This window comes from Phascolarctos cinereus, unplaced genomic scaffold, assembly GCF_003287225.1.
Source record: "Phascolarctos cinereus isolate Bilbo 61053 unplaced genomic scaffold, phaCin_HiC Scaffold_3;HRSCAF=262, whole genome shotgun sequence".
Lineage (NCBI taxonomy): Eukaryota > Metazoa > Chordata > Mammalia > Diprotodontia > Phascolarctidae > Phascolarctos > Phascolarctos cinereus.
In genome coordinates this window covers 63,061,237-63,076,406 of record NW_027555736.1, presented here as the reverse complement: position 1 = coordinate 63,076,406, position 15,170 = coordinate 63,061,237, and the positions used below count along the sequence as shown (strand labels likewise).

Below are 15,170 nucleotides of genomic sequence, written 5' to 3'. Positions count from 1 at the left end.
TGCCCCCAAAGAAATAGGAAATATAAGGGTATTGGAAAGTTTGGGGGAAAATTAAGGTTTTGCCATCTTCCTTGAATCCCCAGCACTTAATACAATGCCTGGAAAAGGGACAATACTTAACAAAAGCTTTTTGACTGATTAATCTATTGATAATAGATATAAATTTCCTTTCTAGTCTTGGATAATTTCATGTTCAAAACCCAATGAAGAAAGGTGATAAATATTTTTATTTCTGTTTTTCAAGGAAAATCATTTCTTGGTGATTTTAATATCTAAAGTCAGTAAATAATTAGCATCCACACAGTGTGTGAAGTGCAGTTTTTGATATTAAACGAAACACTAAATGGACAGAGTTTATAGCATTTACAATCTTATAACTTTTTCATACTACAGTATTTCTAATAGGTTATCATAGTAAACTTTTGTCCTTCTGTATGAACCATCATTAATTTATCACCTTTTCCATCTCCTACACTCGTCTTTTAAAAATTTGACTTGGTACATGAGTCCCCTGTGCATCCGTATTATTCTCTTTTGGCATTTGCCCTTTTCTTCCTCAGTGGAGTAATTTCTGCTCATATCCTTAAAATTTCATCATAAATATCAAGTCACAGAATCCTATCTTTTTTTCCCCCTCTCTGAGCCTTTAAAAACTGTTCTCCCAAAATATTGAAAACTTATCAGTTTGTGCATGATTTTTTTTCTCCTTTTCTCACCAAAACATGATTCTATGAATACTATATAAAGTAAAGGGTTGAGGTAAGATATTTAGGATGTGCTTTTAAATTTTTTTCTTTTTTCTTTTTTGCTTTTATCACTTTTATTATGTGACTTTGGCAAGAGGTGATAACATTTAAATAGCCTTTATTTAAGCCCATTCTCAGATGGCTGAGAGGCAACATGATTTACTAGATAGAGGGTTGACCTCAAAATAAATTAATAAATGAATCAGTAAATGCATCTGTGAATGTATGAAAACTTATTTATTAAGCACATATGATGCATAAAGCACTATGCTGTGCACTAGAGGTGCAAGAGAAAAGCAAGATAGTCCCTGCTCTCAAAGATCTCACATTTTCATTCAGAGAGACAATCCATGTAGGTGCTTTTAGCTACAAATCAGATGGAAAGGCCCAGTAGTCCCCAGGGTATGTCAGGAAAGCAGTTGGAAATGTATCATATTTAATGTTAATTCCACTGATGAAACCCTATCTATTTCTGATGATGAACCATTTGACAATGCAAAAGACTTTTCTACCAAGTATTTGCTTTTGTAGCTCTTTAGTAGTTTTGACAATTGAGAAGACAAAGGGTGACATATCTACTGAGGTAGTAACCAGGTTACATCTCTACCAGCATTGTAATGTTGTATGATGATAGTGGTGCTAAGCTAGTAAAAAGCTTAATGATCCTGGGGGCTCTACTATTCCTGGAGATATTGAGGATATCTGCCCATCAGTAGAAGTTGGTCAATGGAAGCTTTTGGTAATGGCAAAAATTGTAGACCCTCTTTTTTATAAGGACCTTGATGGTGGCTGTAGGTACCAGAATGGAAGCCAGCCTGATGGTCTTAAAGGTACTGAAATTTTGGAGCTGAAAGACTCTGGGTCTTACACTAGCTCTCTTGACATACCAGGTAAGGTGGTGGTTAAGGCTTTACAATTAGGAAGACATGGGCTTAAGTCTCTCTAATAAAACCAGGGAACAATCACTCAATCCCTCATTGCCCCAGGCTATTTTATAAAATTATAATTTGTTGACTAGATGTTGATCTGCATGAGTAGATGGATTTTTCACACCTCAAATTCCTTACTTTTTTTTTTAATGGATGACAATATTAATTGAAGTATTATTTTGTGGTTGCTTACTACTATTGGCTTGTAAAACTCTAAAACAATGCTTGTTAATAAACACCCACGGGGAACAGGAAAAGAATAAATAAGGATATCTCTCTTCACCTGAGAATATTTTAATTCAACTGCCCAGGGCATATATAGCTTTCCTGTATGAGTTCAGAGGGTCTTCCATAAGATGGCACCGTAATAGAGCAATTGCTGAGGCCTATTTTTTTTTATTATATTCTTTTGATGTTCTTAAATCTCTTTCACACTCCTGTCAAAGAAAGAAGAAGTCACTCCTAATTTCATTTTTACCAATAAGGTTTCTTGCATTGCAGGATGAATAACAGTAGAGAGCACCTGGATTTTAAGGTGAGGATGTTTCAGGCAATGTTTATGAGAAAAAGGTAGTTCTCAGAAGATATGTAAATACAATGCTTCTCACTGAATTACATTAAAAGAAAAAGTCTGATGAAAATTTCAACACTTCTCTCAAAATGTATTGTTAGGTTAGGGAATAGCTCACAATCTGGAGAGCAAACATTAAACTTCAAAGTATCTAGTGAAAAATAATGATATCAAATATTCCACTGAATTTCTAGGAATATCGGAGTCTACAACAGATTCTCTCTGTCTCTGTCTCTCTCTCTGTCTCTGTTCTGTCTCTCTCTGTTTCTCTCTGTCTCTCTCTGTCTCCCCCTCACTTCTTCCTTCCTGCTCTCTCCTCTGTCACACAAACACTCAAGTGATTTCTTTAAAAAAATTACCAGAATATACTTGGAAAAGCACCTTTTTATTTCCCTTAAAGAGAAAGTTTTTGATATCATTGCTGTCATACAAAGGTGTCTCTTTCACTATGTCTCATTCAGAGGAAAAGGGGAAAATTCATTCAAGATTTTAAACTTCAGACCTCTCTGGACAGCACTTCTGTGGACTGTGTTCAAGATGGTTCTTAGGAATAATTGTTACATAGAAAGGATCAAAAGGAGAAAACATACTTTAAAGTAACTTAAGAGGCTCATTGCTTCAGAAAGTAGTTTGGTTCAAGGAATTATGATTAATCTTTCTAATAGGATTGACCAAATTATAAGGGAAGACAATAAGTAGCAAAAATCACATGGAAGTATTGTTGCTGGGAATTGCAGATATTTTGCATTCTATTAAATTTGGTTTCTTCTTCTGTGATCTCTCCAATGAAACTAGGTCAATTAACAGGGACCAATGAATGATAACAATACTAACGAGAAAATGGGATAAGAAAAAAATCTTGGTTTGCTTTGGTAGAAATTAACTCCAGTAAAACACAAATGCCTTGAAGGAAAGGACTACTTTTTTTTTTTGCCTTTATACTCTCCCAGTAACTCTACGTTGTTTTTCATATGCATCCTATATACTTAATGAATGAATGTTGCAATGAAGTAGATTGAAAATGACCCATGCCATCAATTAACATTTTTTGGTAGTATATGGAAGATATATACCCCTTCCAGGGCCTATGAATCTAGTAGCTCCAGTTTACCTTTTACATGATTTATAGATTTATTGAATACACGCGCACACACACTCACACATACACAAATGCATATATATTCATATGCATATGCATATACATACACATAAACATACATATACAGATAGATAGATAGATAGATAGATAGACAGATAGATAGATAGGATATATTACCTTCCCCATTAGAATATATGCTGCTTGAAGGCAGGGACTACTTTGCTTTTGTCTTTGTACCTCTAGGACTTACTATACTGATTGACATATAGTAGCACTTAATAAATGCTGGTTGATTTGATTCACATACAAAAATCTCGATATTCTCAGTTATTTCTATGAATTAATATAGTAACTGGTTTTATTATTCTTTCTGAGTGGGAGAGATATCTCATGAAAAAATTTTCGAAAACAATTTTTCTTTAATACACTATGGCCTTTCTTTGAATTTCTTCTTATCTATGCCACACTCTTAAAATACTTTGGTTGTAGTCTTCTTATACCGTCCTCTATTTTATCCTTTACTTTCCTTAAAGTCTTATCTTAGGCTCCCCAGGAACCAGGACCATATTGAATTTTTTCCCTAATATTTCCATACTATAGTACATATTATGGCTAGTGTCTTCCCTCTATTAATTATCTCCAACTTACTGGTATATATCTTATCTATACATAGTTGTTTGTGTGTTGTCTACCCCATTATACTGTAAGTGACTTGAGAGAATAGACTGCCTTTTACATTTCTTTCTATCTCTAGCACTTGCTTTACACAGTATCTAAAAATTATGCATGCTTAATAAGTGCTTCTTGAAAGGCTTGGTCAATAAATACTTTTACCAATTGGTATATATTATTATATAGTTATTATATTATTATATAATATATGTAACATTATTAATTGTATAGATTATATAAATCATATAATATATTTTATTATTATACAGTTACTATAAGAAGCTAATCAGTAATTGGTAGATAAGGCTATGTTGTGCTTTTATGTGTCCCATACATTTTTTATCACTCCTTTGGTGTTATCAGTTACTTAATCTCCTCTGAAATGCTATGCATTGCTTATTACTTTCATTAAGACAGTATTCTAGAGAAAGAACAAAATATGTTTTTATATGCTAAACTTTCTAATACTATTTCCCAAGACATTTACTGATCATATTTAATCTTCTCCCTTCTATCAAGGGATCAAACCAAGAACTTGATCATATCCATAGCATCACAGAAGATCAAATTTGCAAGGAGCTGAAGAAGCCATGCAGTCCCACCAATACTTGCTAGAATCTTTTCTATGCCATGCCCAAATAAGTGGCCATGCATTAAATCCTCTAGTGGAAGATGATCCTATTATCTCTTGGGACAGTGAATTCCAGTTTGGATAGGTCTAAGATTAAGATATGTTTGCTTTTGTTTGTGTTTTGGGGAGAAATATCTACTCTGTAAATTCTACTCATTGTTCTTTATTTGAACCTCTGAGTAGAGGCAGAACAAGTTGAATTCATTGCCCATCAAAAAAAAATTTCAAGCACTTAACCACAATTCTCATTCCTAGCATACAGAATTTTTAAAAGTGTTACAAAATTGGAAATGGAATGAATGTAGACATAACAAGAATTGTCAATTTGATATATGAAGTGAATACAAGTAAGTTCATTAAGATAATATCAAAGTTACATGTCTTCATGTCTTAGAGGATGGTGGTGTTCTAGACAGTAAAAGGGAAGCTGGGAAGAGAGAAGAGCTTGGGAGAAAAGATAATGAATCATGTTTTAAAAATACTGAGGTCAAGACAGCTATGGGAATCCAGTTTGTGACGTTCAATAGGTAGGTAGTCGTGTAATGATTGAAGTCATATGAGAAGTATGGAAAAAATAAATTAGAGACTTATCTGAATAGAGTTGATAATCCAAACCATGGGAGGCTTTTGAGATTACCAAGTGATATTGTAGAGGGAGAAGAAAGAACTGAAGACTGAACCTTGGAGGATACATAGTAAGAATAATGTATAGGAAGATCAAACAAAGCAGGATGAGAAGTAACAGTCAAACAGATACAAGAGGAACCAGAACTGTGATTATCAATGACAAAGGCTGAATGAAAACAAATAAAGAAGGATTAGAACTGAGAGATCATAAGACTTTGCTATGGAGACCATTTCACTTTGGAGAGATCATTTTATTTGAGTTACAAGGTAGGAAGCCATATCGTAGAGTTTAAAATAAAGTGAGAAGAAAGATAATGGAGGCAGGGTTGTAGATAGCTTTCTTAAGAAGTTTAGCCACAAAAAGGATGAGAGTTATAGGATACTAGCTAGCAGGGATGGATCAAGTGCAGGTTTTTTTGTTTATTTGTTTTGTTTTAATGATAAGTGATTGTTTGGCAATGTTTGTAGGCAGCAAGGAAGCAATTTATGAAAATTGTCCAGTACATAACAAATGCCTAAAGTTACTGATTAATGCTAACCCAAAATAGCATGATTATTACTTTTCAATACTCTTACCTCTGATTGAATAAGTAAGGAATGCTTATAAGGACAGAACTAGAAAGGTAGCCACTAGGCCCTTCTGATTTTCTATTCCTAAACTGATTAGTCTTGGAGCATTTACATCACAGATATGAGACATTCAAATCAATGTACGTACACACAAAGTTTCAATAATCATTTGGAAATAATTTGCAGGGGTGGGGGAGGGGTGATTTCCTATTCACTCTCTCTGAGTTCAATATGATCTGAATTAGACTGAACATCTCTTTTCTAGAGAAATAAGACAATGCACTAAGCTACCTGTATTTAATTATCCTTTAGAACAAAAAAACAACCAAAAAATTCTCGATAATTTCATTGAAGCATTAAGTACATATTTTCAACCTCTAAATAGGATAAAAATGTTCATTAATATTCTTTATCTGTTGAACTAGATTAGCTATCAAAAATAGAAGTCTCTATTGATTTATAACTTATTTGATTATAACATTCAAATGTTCCTATGCATGGCAGAAATATTAAACAACCATATAAGTTCGCCTTATGGAAATATGCTATAGAGTGTGATTGCTTTATTATTTTTGTTGCAATCTGAGATTTGTCTTAATTAGTATTCTCCAAACTGAATAAATATGCTTTATAACACTGACATCTTATTTTTTCTCCTCTCCTCTCCTCTCCTTTCCTCTGCTCTCTTTTCCTCTCCTTATCTTTCTTCTCCTCTGACCACATCACACATAGTATCATACCCTTACCTGTGGGTGCTCTGCCCAAAGAAATATAAATTTTGATCCCTAAAACCTTGCAAGATATCTTGGAATTTAATGGCTAGATTTCTTTCTTAAGAACCATGTCTTAAAGCCAAATCACTCTGGCTCTCATTGATTACCCAACAAATTGTGCTAGCCAGGGGGCCCTTGTTTGGGCCCTGATTGCTCAGAGTAAATGTAAATAGCAATTGTTTCTGTTTTAGCCAGAAACCCTGAGAGTCTTCACCTCCCAGGTTGATTTTTTTTTTGTACTAGGTAAAAGAGACCATTCTTTGCCTCATTTCTTACCTAGCCTTGATCACTGAATGGGCATTGCCTTGGTCAAACTGAGACCTGGGAAAGACCTTAGTTTAAATATGCCATGGTCTCCCACTGCATCTGGGGCAGTCTCCAGCCCTTCTGATCTGTATCTTTCCACTGCACCTAGATGGCCCCTGAGGAGAAAGTTAGGCTGGGGACTTTCCACAGCCCTCTCTCTCTTGAAACCGATTCACTTTCAAATCATGGCACCACTTTCTGATGTTATGGTTGTCTTTGCGAATGAAGAACAAACAAAACAAGATAATATTAGCTTGGTTTAATGATACTACCTGTCCCTGACTTGTCACAATGTATACAATGCTTGTAAAAAGTGAAGCATAATTCTTTTTCCAATATGAAAGTATATGAAGGTAATTTTCAGAAGTTCTTCTATACAATTTGTATTATTAGGGGGTGTTCTATACAGAAAACAGAATCCTAGGGAGCTAGCCTACCAAACATATGCCATTAATTCAAAGAACACCAAGTTGTTCTCATTAATACCACAAAATTAAACGAATGGAAGATCCTTTCAATCAGTAAGTATATGTATGATGTGTGTATATGTGCATAAGTACACATACAAACATATATATGTGTGTATGTGTATATATATATATATAAACACATATAAAATTTATTTCTTTCATAAAATACATATATATGTAAACAAAATGTATTAAGAACACAGGATATAGAAGTGTCTAAAGTTAGAAAGGATACTAGAAACTATCTATAGATTTCTTTTTTATTTTACAGACAAAAAACAATTTAAAAACAATTTCAGAAAAATTGAATGACTAGCCCTACTTTTGTTTGTGTCTTTATTTGTGGACAGAACCTCTGATTTTCTCTGTGTAGGAAGTCCTTGATGTGATATTTTTCTACCAATGCATAATGGCAGCTGCCTTTTAAATTAAAAACAAGTCACATTTAGCTGCAGAAATAGAATATATTAACCTGTTATGAAACCAACATCAATAAGTTCTGATAATCTACTAATCAAAAAGAGGAACTATATGTTTCTACCTAATATCACACTGGAGACCTATCAAATCAAAGGGAATGTGATAACCACTACACTACAGAAACCCTGACATCTTTGTAACACAGTCTTCAAGAGTTGGCTCAACACTGAGATATCAAAGGAATTGTTCAGAATCACATAGTCAATATATAGCTGAGGCCATAACTAAAAGGGCCTAAGGTATCACACCTAATCAAGCAGGTCTAAAGGACTACAACTAATTATTGGTCAAGGTACAGATTTCTTAATTTCATAGCCAGGATTCTATTGTCATTCTGCCCCGTATGTATGTGTATGTGTGTGTCTGTGTGTATGTATATGAATTGAAAACTTTTATCACAATATTATACATAGGATACCCACCCACACCCACACCTACACCTTCCTGCCCCGTACACGGGTGTATTAATGTATACATGCATGCATGCACTTGTGTGTGTATATATGTGTGTGTGTGTGTGTGTGTGTGTGTGTTTTGTTATTCTTTCTTGAAGAGGAACAAGATGACATCACTATGTTGGAGTCAAGGTACATGTTTCAAACTATAACTGATCAGACCAGTACAAGCTTAGGAGACTCTACCACAAATCAAGCGCAAATAGTCTACATAGACATTTGGACTGGAGATGTCTTCAAATTTGTGCATCTCATGTTTGTCTTTTATTTCCTTCCTTCCTTCCTTCCTTCCTTCCTTCCTTCCTTCCTTCCTTCCTTCCTTCCTTCCTTCCTTCCCTCCCTCTCTCCCTCCTTTCTTTCTTTCTTTCTTTCTTTCTTTCTTTCTTTCTTTCTTTCTTTCTTTCTTTCTTTCTTTCTTTCTTTCTTTCTTTCTTTCTCTTTCTTTCTTTCTTTCTTTCTCTCTTTCTTTCTCTCTTTCTCTCTTTCTCTCTCTTTCTTTCTTTCTTTCTCTCTTTCTCTCTTTCTTTCTTTCTTTCACTACTACAATTCTCCTTTGCTTGTAGAGCACAGCAATTTCTTTGATGTGGGCATGCCATGCTGGCAGTCTTTTCCTGTTATCTCCTATGTCACACAATCAATTCCAAAGTTCTTCGGAGAGGCCTTGAAAGTGTCCTTGTATCATTTCTTCTGATTTCCACGTGGGCTCTTGTCTGATGTGAGTTCTCCATAAAATAGTCTTTTAGGGAAACACACTTTTGGCATTTAAACAATACGGCCAGCCCATCTGAGTTGCCCTCTCTGTGGAAGAGTTTAAATACTTGGCAGTATAGCTCAAGAAAGGACCTCAGTGTCAGGTACCTTATCTTGCCAGGTGATTTTCAGAATTTTCCTAATACAGTTTAAATGGAAGCAATTCAGTTCCCTTCATGACACTGGTATATGATTCAAGTTCACAAACATATAATAATGAGGTCAGCACAATGGCTCTGTAGATATTCAGTTTGGTAGGCAGTTTAATACCTTTCCTCTACCACACCTTCCTTCAGAGTCTCCAAAACACTGAGCTAGCTCAGGCAACGTATGTCTCAACCTCATCACCTATGTGTGTATCTTTGGAAAGTACGTTGCCAGAGTAAGTAAACTTATCCACAGCATTCATTATTTCTTCATTTGCTGTAACTAATGGTTCCAAGCATGGATGGTGTGGTTCTGGCTGATGAAGAACTTGTGTTTTCTTGGTGATAAATGTTAGGCCAAAATTACAAGCAGCAGATAATTGATTCATACATTATTGTATCCCAGCTTCAGGGGCAATTTGGCAGCTCCATTGTCCATTATCTAGTTATAGGTTCAAGCTCCAGGGTGGAGAGGAGAAGTTAAGATCAGGGAGCTGGGAACAAACTATAGGTCTGGAGAGGAGAGGGGTTCTGGTCACTATAATGTAGAAGTCCTACTTGAGTAAGATCCAGAGCATAGATCAGTAGAGCCATGATCACACCTCTTTTCAGACGATACCACTTTGAAGCACCCAAAACTTACAGTCCCCCAGAACTAGCTATGAAAACAGCAGAGAAAAAAGCCTGAAGGTTGGGACACTGACACCACCCCAATGAGATGAGTCATGCATAACTCTTAGCATAGAGTCCAAAAAACAAGAATAAGATAGAAAAATAACAAAAATACCCTGACCATCTATAAAAAAAACTATAATGACAGAGAAGCTTGAGACAGAAACTAAGAAGAAGAAAATGGTGTGAAAACGTCTACAAGGAAAACATTTAAAAATGGATATTGTACACAAGCACAAAAAGAATGTCCAGAAGAGGTAAAGCAAGAGATTAGATAGATAGATAGATAGATAGATAGATAGATAGATAGATAGATAGATAGATAGATAATATCAGCATAGGAAATATTGGGAAATGGGAGAAATATCATAAAATTATGAAAAGAAAATTAACAGCTTGGTAAAAGAGGCAAAAATACTGAAGAAAATAACTTCTTAAAACAAAGAATTGGCCAAATGAAAAAATGAGGTACAAAATCTCATTAACAAAAGCAATTCATTACAGCTTAGAACAGGCCATGTGGAAATTAATGAGCTTATAGGATATCAAGAAACAATAAAACAAAGTTGAAAGAATGAAAAAAAATAGAAAATGTGACATAGCACATCATAAAAAAATGAAAAGGAAAATAGTTTCAAGAGAGATAATCTAGGAATGATAACACTACCTGAAACCATAATCAAAAAGAGCCTATAAATTCTATTACAAGAAATTGTAAAGGAAAAGTGCCCCAGTATCTTAGAATCAAAGGAAAAATAGAAATTGAAAGAGTCAACTGTTCTGTTGAAAGAGATCCCAAAATGAAAACTCTGAGGAAAAAGATAGCCAAATTCCAGAACTCTAGGGTCAAGCAGAAAATATTCAAGCAACCAAAAAGAAACAACATTTGTGAAATACAACCAAAGCAGGTTAAATTTTATTTCTTTAAACACTCACATCAATAAAAGAGAGAAAAAGCAGAACAATGAGTAAGACATATAACTAAAAATAAACTAGAAAAATGACAAATTAAAAATTCCCAGTTGAACCCAAGAATAAAAATCCTGAAAATCAAAGGAAAGATTTTAAAACGAAAGTAAAAAAAATATAATAAATAAAATATGAGATTTTTAGAGAAAAAAATGATAAAATATATAAATCATTGGTGAATTTGTTTTTAAAAACCATGAGGGAAACAAAATGTCCAGCATTAAAAATGAAAAGGGTGACTATAACACCACTAGAGATGAAATTAAAGCAATTATTAGGAGACATTTTGCCCAATGCCAATAAAAATGACACCAAATTATGAATATTTACAAAATTATAAATTTCCCAGATTAATAGAAGAGAAAATATAAAATTTAATAGCCTTATCTTAGAAAAACAAAGTGACTGAGACATAGATGAGCCCCCTCAGGAAAAAACAAAATTAGGAACTAGATAGATTTACAAGCAAATTCTATGAAATTGTTAAAGAATGATTAATTCCAATGCTATAAAAGCTATTTGAAACATTATGTAAAAAAGGAGTCTCACAAAATTCCTTCTGTATTGCATATATGGTTTCAATACCTAAAGCAGAGAGCAAAAATAGAGAAATAAAACATTAGCAAAGAGACTACTGCAATACATCTTAAAGATGATACACTATGACCAGGTGGTATTTATAGCAGAAATGCTGGGCTGGTTCAACGTTAGGAAAAATATAAGTGCTTGACCACATCAGTAACAAAAAAAAAATCATATTATTATATCCAATAAATGCAGAAAAAAACCTAACCTTTGACAACACACAACATGATGTAAAATCATTATAGACCAGAGAAATGAAAATTAAAACAACTTTGAGGGTTCAGCTTACATCTATCATATTTGCTAAAATGACGCTAAAGGAAAATGACAAATGCTGTAAGGGATGTGGGGAAATAGGTACACTAAGACACTATTGGCTGGAGTTGCGAACTAGTCCAACCATTCTGGAGAATAATTTGGAACTACACCATTAGGGATCTAAAACTGTGCATATCCTTTTATTCTAAAATACCAGATCTGTATCCCCAAAAGAATAAACAAAAAGAAAAATGATCAACATGTACAAAAATATTTACAGCAGCTCTTTTTGTAGTAGAGAAGAGTTGAGAATTGAGGGGGTAACCATCAATTGGGAAAAGGATAAACAATTTGTGGTATATGATTCTGATGGGATATTATTGTGCTGAAGTAATTATGAAAGAGATGGTTTCACTGAAACTTGGAAAGACTTATATGAACTGATACAAAGTGAAGTGAGCAGAACAAAGAGAACATTGTATACCATAATAGAAATATTGTAATAATTATCAACCGTGAAAGATTTAGCTATTCTGATTAATGTAAAGATCCTTGAGAATTTCACAGCATTCGTGATTAAAAAAATGCTTTCCACCTTCAGAGACAGAACTAATTAAATGAGTGCAGATTGAAGCATATTTTTTCTCTTTCTTTTTCTTTTTTTTCTTACATCATAGCTAATATGCAAAAATGTTTTATATGATGTCACATGTGTAATAGTTTCCATATTTCTTGCCTTCTCAGTAGGGGGGGAAAGGTTGGAGGGAGGAAGAGAATTTGGAATGGAAAAAAATGTTAATAATTCACTTATTTATTTAAAAATGCAATTCAATTCAATAAGCATTCATTAAATACCCACTAATTCCTAGACACAAGGACAGCAATTACAGATAAAAATAGTTGTTGCTTTCAAGGAGCTTACATTTTGTTTGGAGCAATGTCTACACAAACATTACAAAATTGTAATACATTCTAAAAAAAATACTCCTTTCCCCAACTTGTTCATCAATTTAAAAAAATTACAAAGTAATTTGAGTGGGGAGGAAGATAATAATAACTAAGAGGGATCATGGTAAATCCTGTGTAAGTGAATTGTAGAATTTAAGTAAGCCTTCAAGGTAGAAAGGGATTCAGAAAGATCCAAGTGAGAATGGAGAACATTTCAGGCATGAAAGATAACCTGTACAAAAAGCATAGAAATGGGAAATAGGATGTAGTCTATAGAAAAACAAGACAAATTGGACTATGAAATAGTATGTGTGAGATAGAGTAATATGAGATATTTCTCCTGGTACTGGGGGGAGGACAGGTAAAGTCATTCAGCTGATTCTGAACTCCTAAAATATGACATCTAAATCATTAAAGACAAATTAAATCCTATTTTGTTTTTATAACATCAAGAGAAAAAAAAATCTCTACACTTTTACTCAGACATCACCTGGATATCAAGACATTTCTTCTGCTACCTATCATCTGTCTCATACATGTCAATCGAAGAATCTTTATTACTTCAGAAAACATTTAGTTGATTCTATGACCACATAAGTGATTTCTGCTCTATCCAAAGAATAGCATTCATTATTAATGGACTAACACAAAGGAAAGGTATACTGCTACATTCCCCAATGAGGTTAAAAAAAAAAGCATTGTGAATGTGATGAGAAGCTGTGTCCTCTTCTTTGGTTATGATTTCCTTTGGAGTTGTCTATAGTTCATATACCAGCTCCTATGGATATACTCCTCTATCACAATGTTTATTCATTCACTTGTAAGGATAGATAGATAGATAGATAGATAGATAGATAGATTAGATAGATAGATAGATAAATAGATAGATAGACAGACAGACAGATGGATGGATGGATGGATGTTGGATAGACATTTTTTGTTATTGGTCATTCAGTCATATCCAACTTTTCATGACTGTGTGAACCATAGGACACTAGCGCTGGTCAATGTGGCTTTCTTGCCAAAGATAACAGAGTGGTTTGCAATTTCCTTCTCCAGTGGATTAGGGTAAACGAGGCTCAATGACTTGTCCAGCGTCACTCAACCAATAAGTGTTGAAAGTTGGGTTTGAACTTGGTTCTTCCTGACTCCAGGCCTTGTGCTCTATTGACTGAGCCACTTAGTGCTTCAGATAGATAATAGATATAGATAAATAGGTATACATATAAATACAAATACATATATATTATATATTTCCATATCATATACAATATAAAATTGTAGATATATATGCATATAGACATATCTAGATATAAATTAGATGTTAATATAGTTATAAATATACATATATCAGTGTCCTAAGTTTGTGACCCTTTTGTCTCCTGAAAGAGTATGAAGCAGATGAAATGAGGTTTCAATATTCAATGAATTGTCTAAAAGCGGAAGACTGTTAACTATTTTTTTTCTTGAATTTCATTAATAATGCAAGCTCAGAAGTGCTGACTTAGTATTCTGAATTAACTTGAGGAACATATAGAGCAATATATTGTTGACATAAAGAGCAACTATTAGAGCATTCACTACTTAAAATATTCAGAAAAAAATTGCTATGTTTATTTAGGAATTTAAGGGCTATCCCTTCTTTCTTATCATCATCCATTTAAAAATTATTGCCACTAGTTAAGACAACTGAATGAAATCGCTGTCATCAGTTGACATAATGAGTACCCTTATAGCAAGAAATGAGATAAGAAAATATAAGCAAGTTTCTTCAGAATCAATTTATGAAAGAGGAAGACAAAAACAGGATGAAAAAATGTCACTCATGAACTCTAATGAGACTTCTGTGAGTACAAGTTAGGGGGAAAAATGAATGACACTCTAAAGAGCAACCAGAGCTAAAGAACAGGCAGCAATTACTTATTATTTACTGAGTCATGACAGTGCACTTGGCAGTGAAAAGACCTTAAGAGAAGAAACAAGCCATTAGAAAAGGAAGTGTGGGATGCAGATAATAAAAACAAAATAAAAAATAATGCAATGAGTAATACGCATTGATTGGTGTCTGCGCCATACCTTCCTTCCAATAACTCAAAGCTTTTGGAAAACTATAACTATATCCCTATTCCTATTTCCCTCAAAGAGATAAAAGGGAGACTTTTTTCTAAACCTATTTTGTAAACAGGAACTTGGAAGCAACATGAGAAGCACACTAGTCAGTGCTGAGCTGGAATATTGAATTCAGGCACATCTTAAGAAGTATTTTGGTAAATTGGAGAACTTCCAGAGAAGGAGGGGGGATATAACTAATTCCTGGTGTTCTATACTTGGAAAAAAATTAATGAAATAAAAAAGACCAAGAGGCAAACTTAGCTATACACAAAGAATAGGTTTAAAGTTGTATAAATAGCTAAAGGTGGCTAGGTGGCACAGTGCATAGGGTGAATAGGGTGCTAAGTCTGGAGTCAGGAAGACTTATCTTTCTAAATTCTAGTCTGGTCTCAGACATTTAC

General features: G+C 33.9%; 1 pseudogene; it reads left to right on the top strand.

The window, feature by feature from the left end:
- The first annotated feature begins 1,488 nt into the window (after positions 1 to 1,488).
- Positions 1,489 to 15,170, top strand: part of LOC110201581 (protein SET-like) — a 38,531-nt pseudogene continuing 24,849 nt past the window's right edge.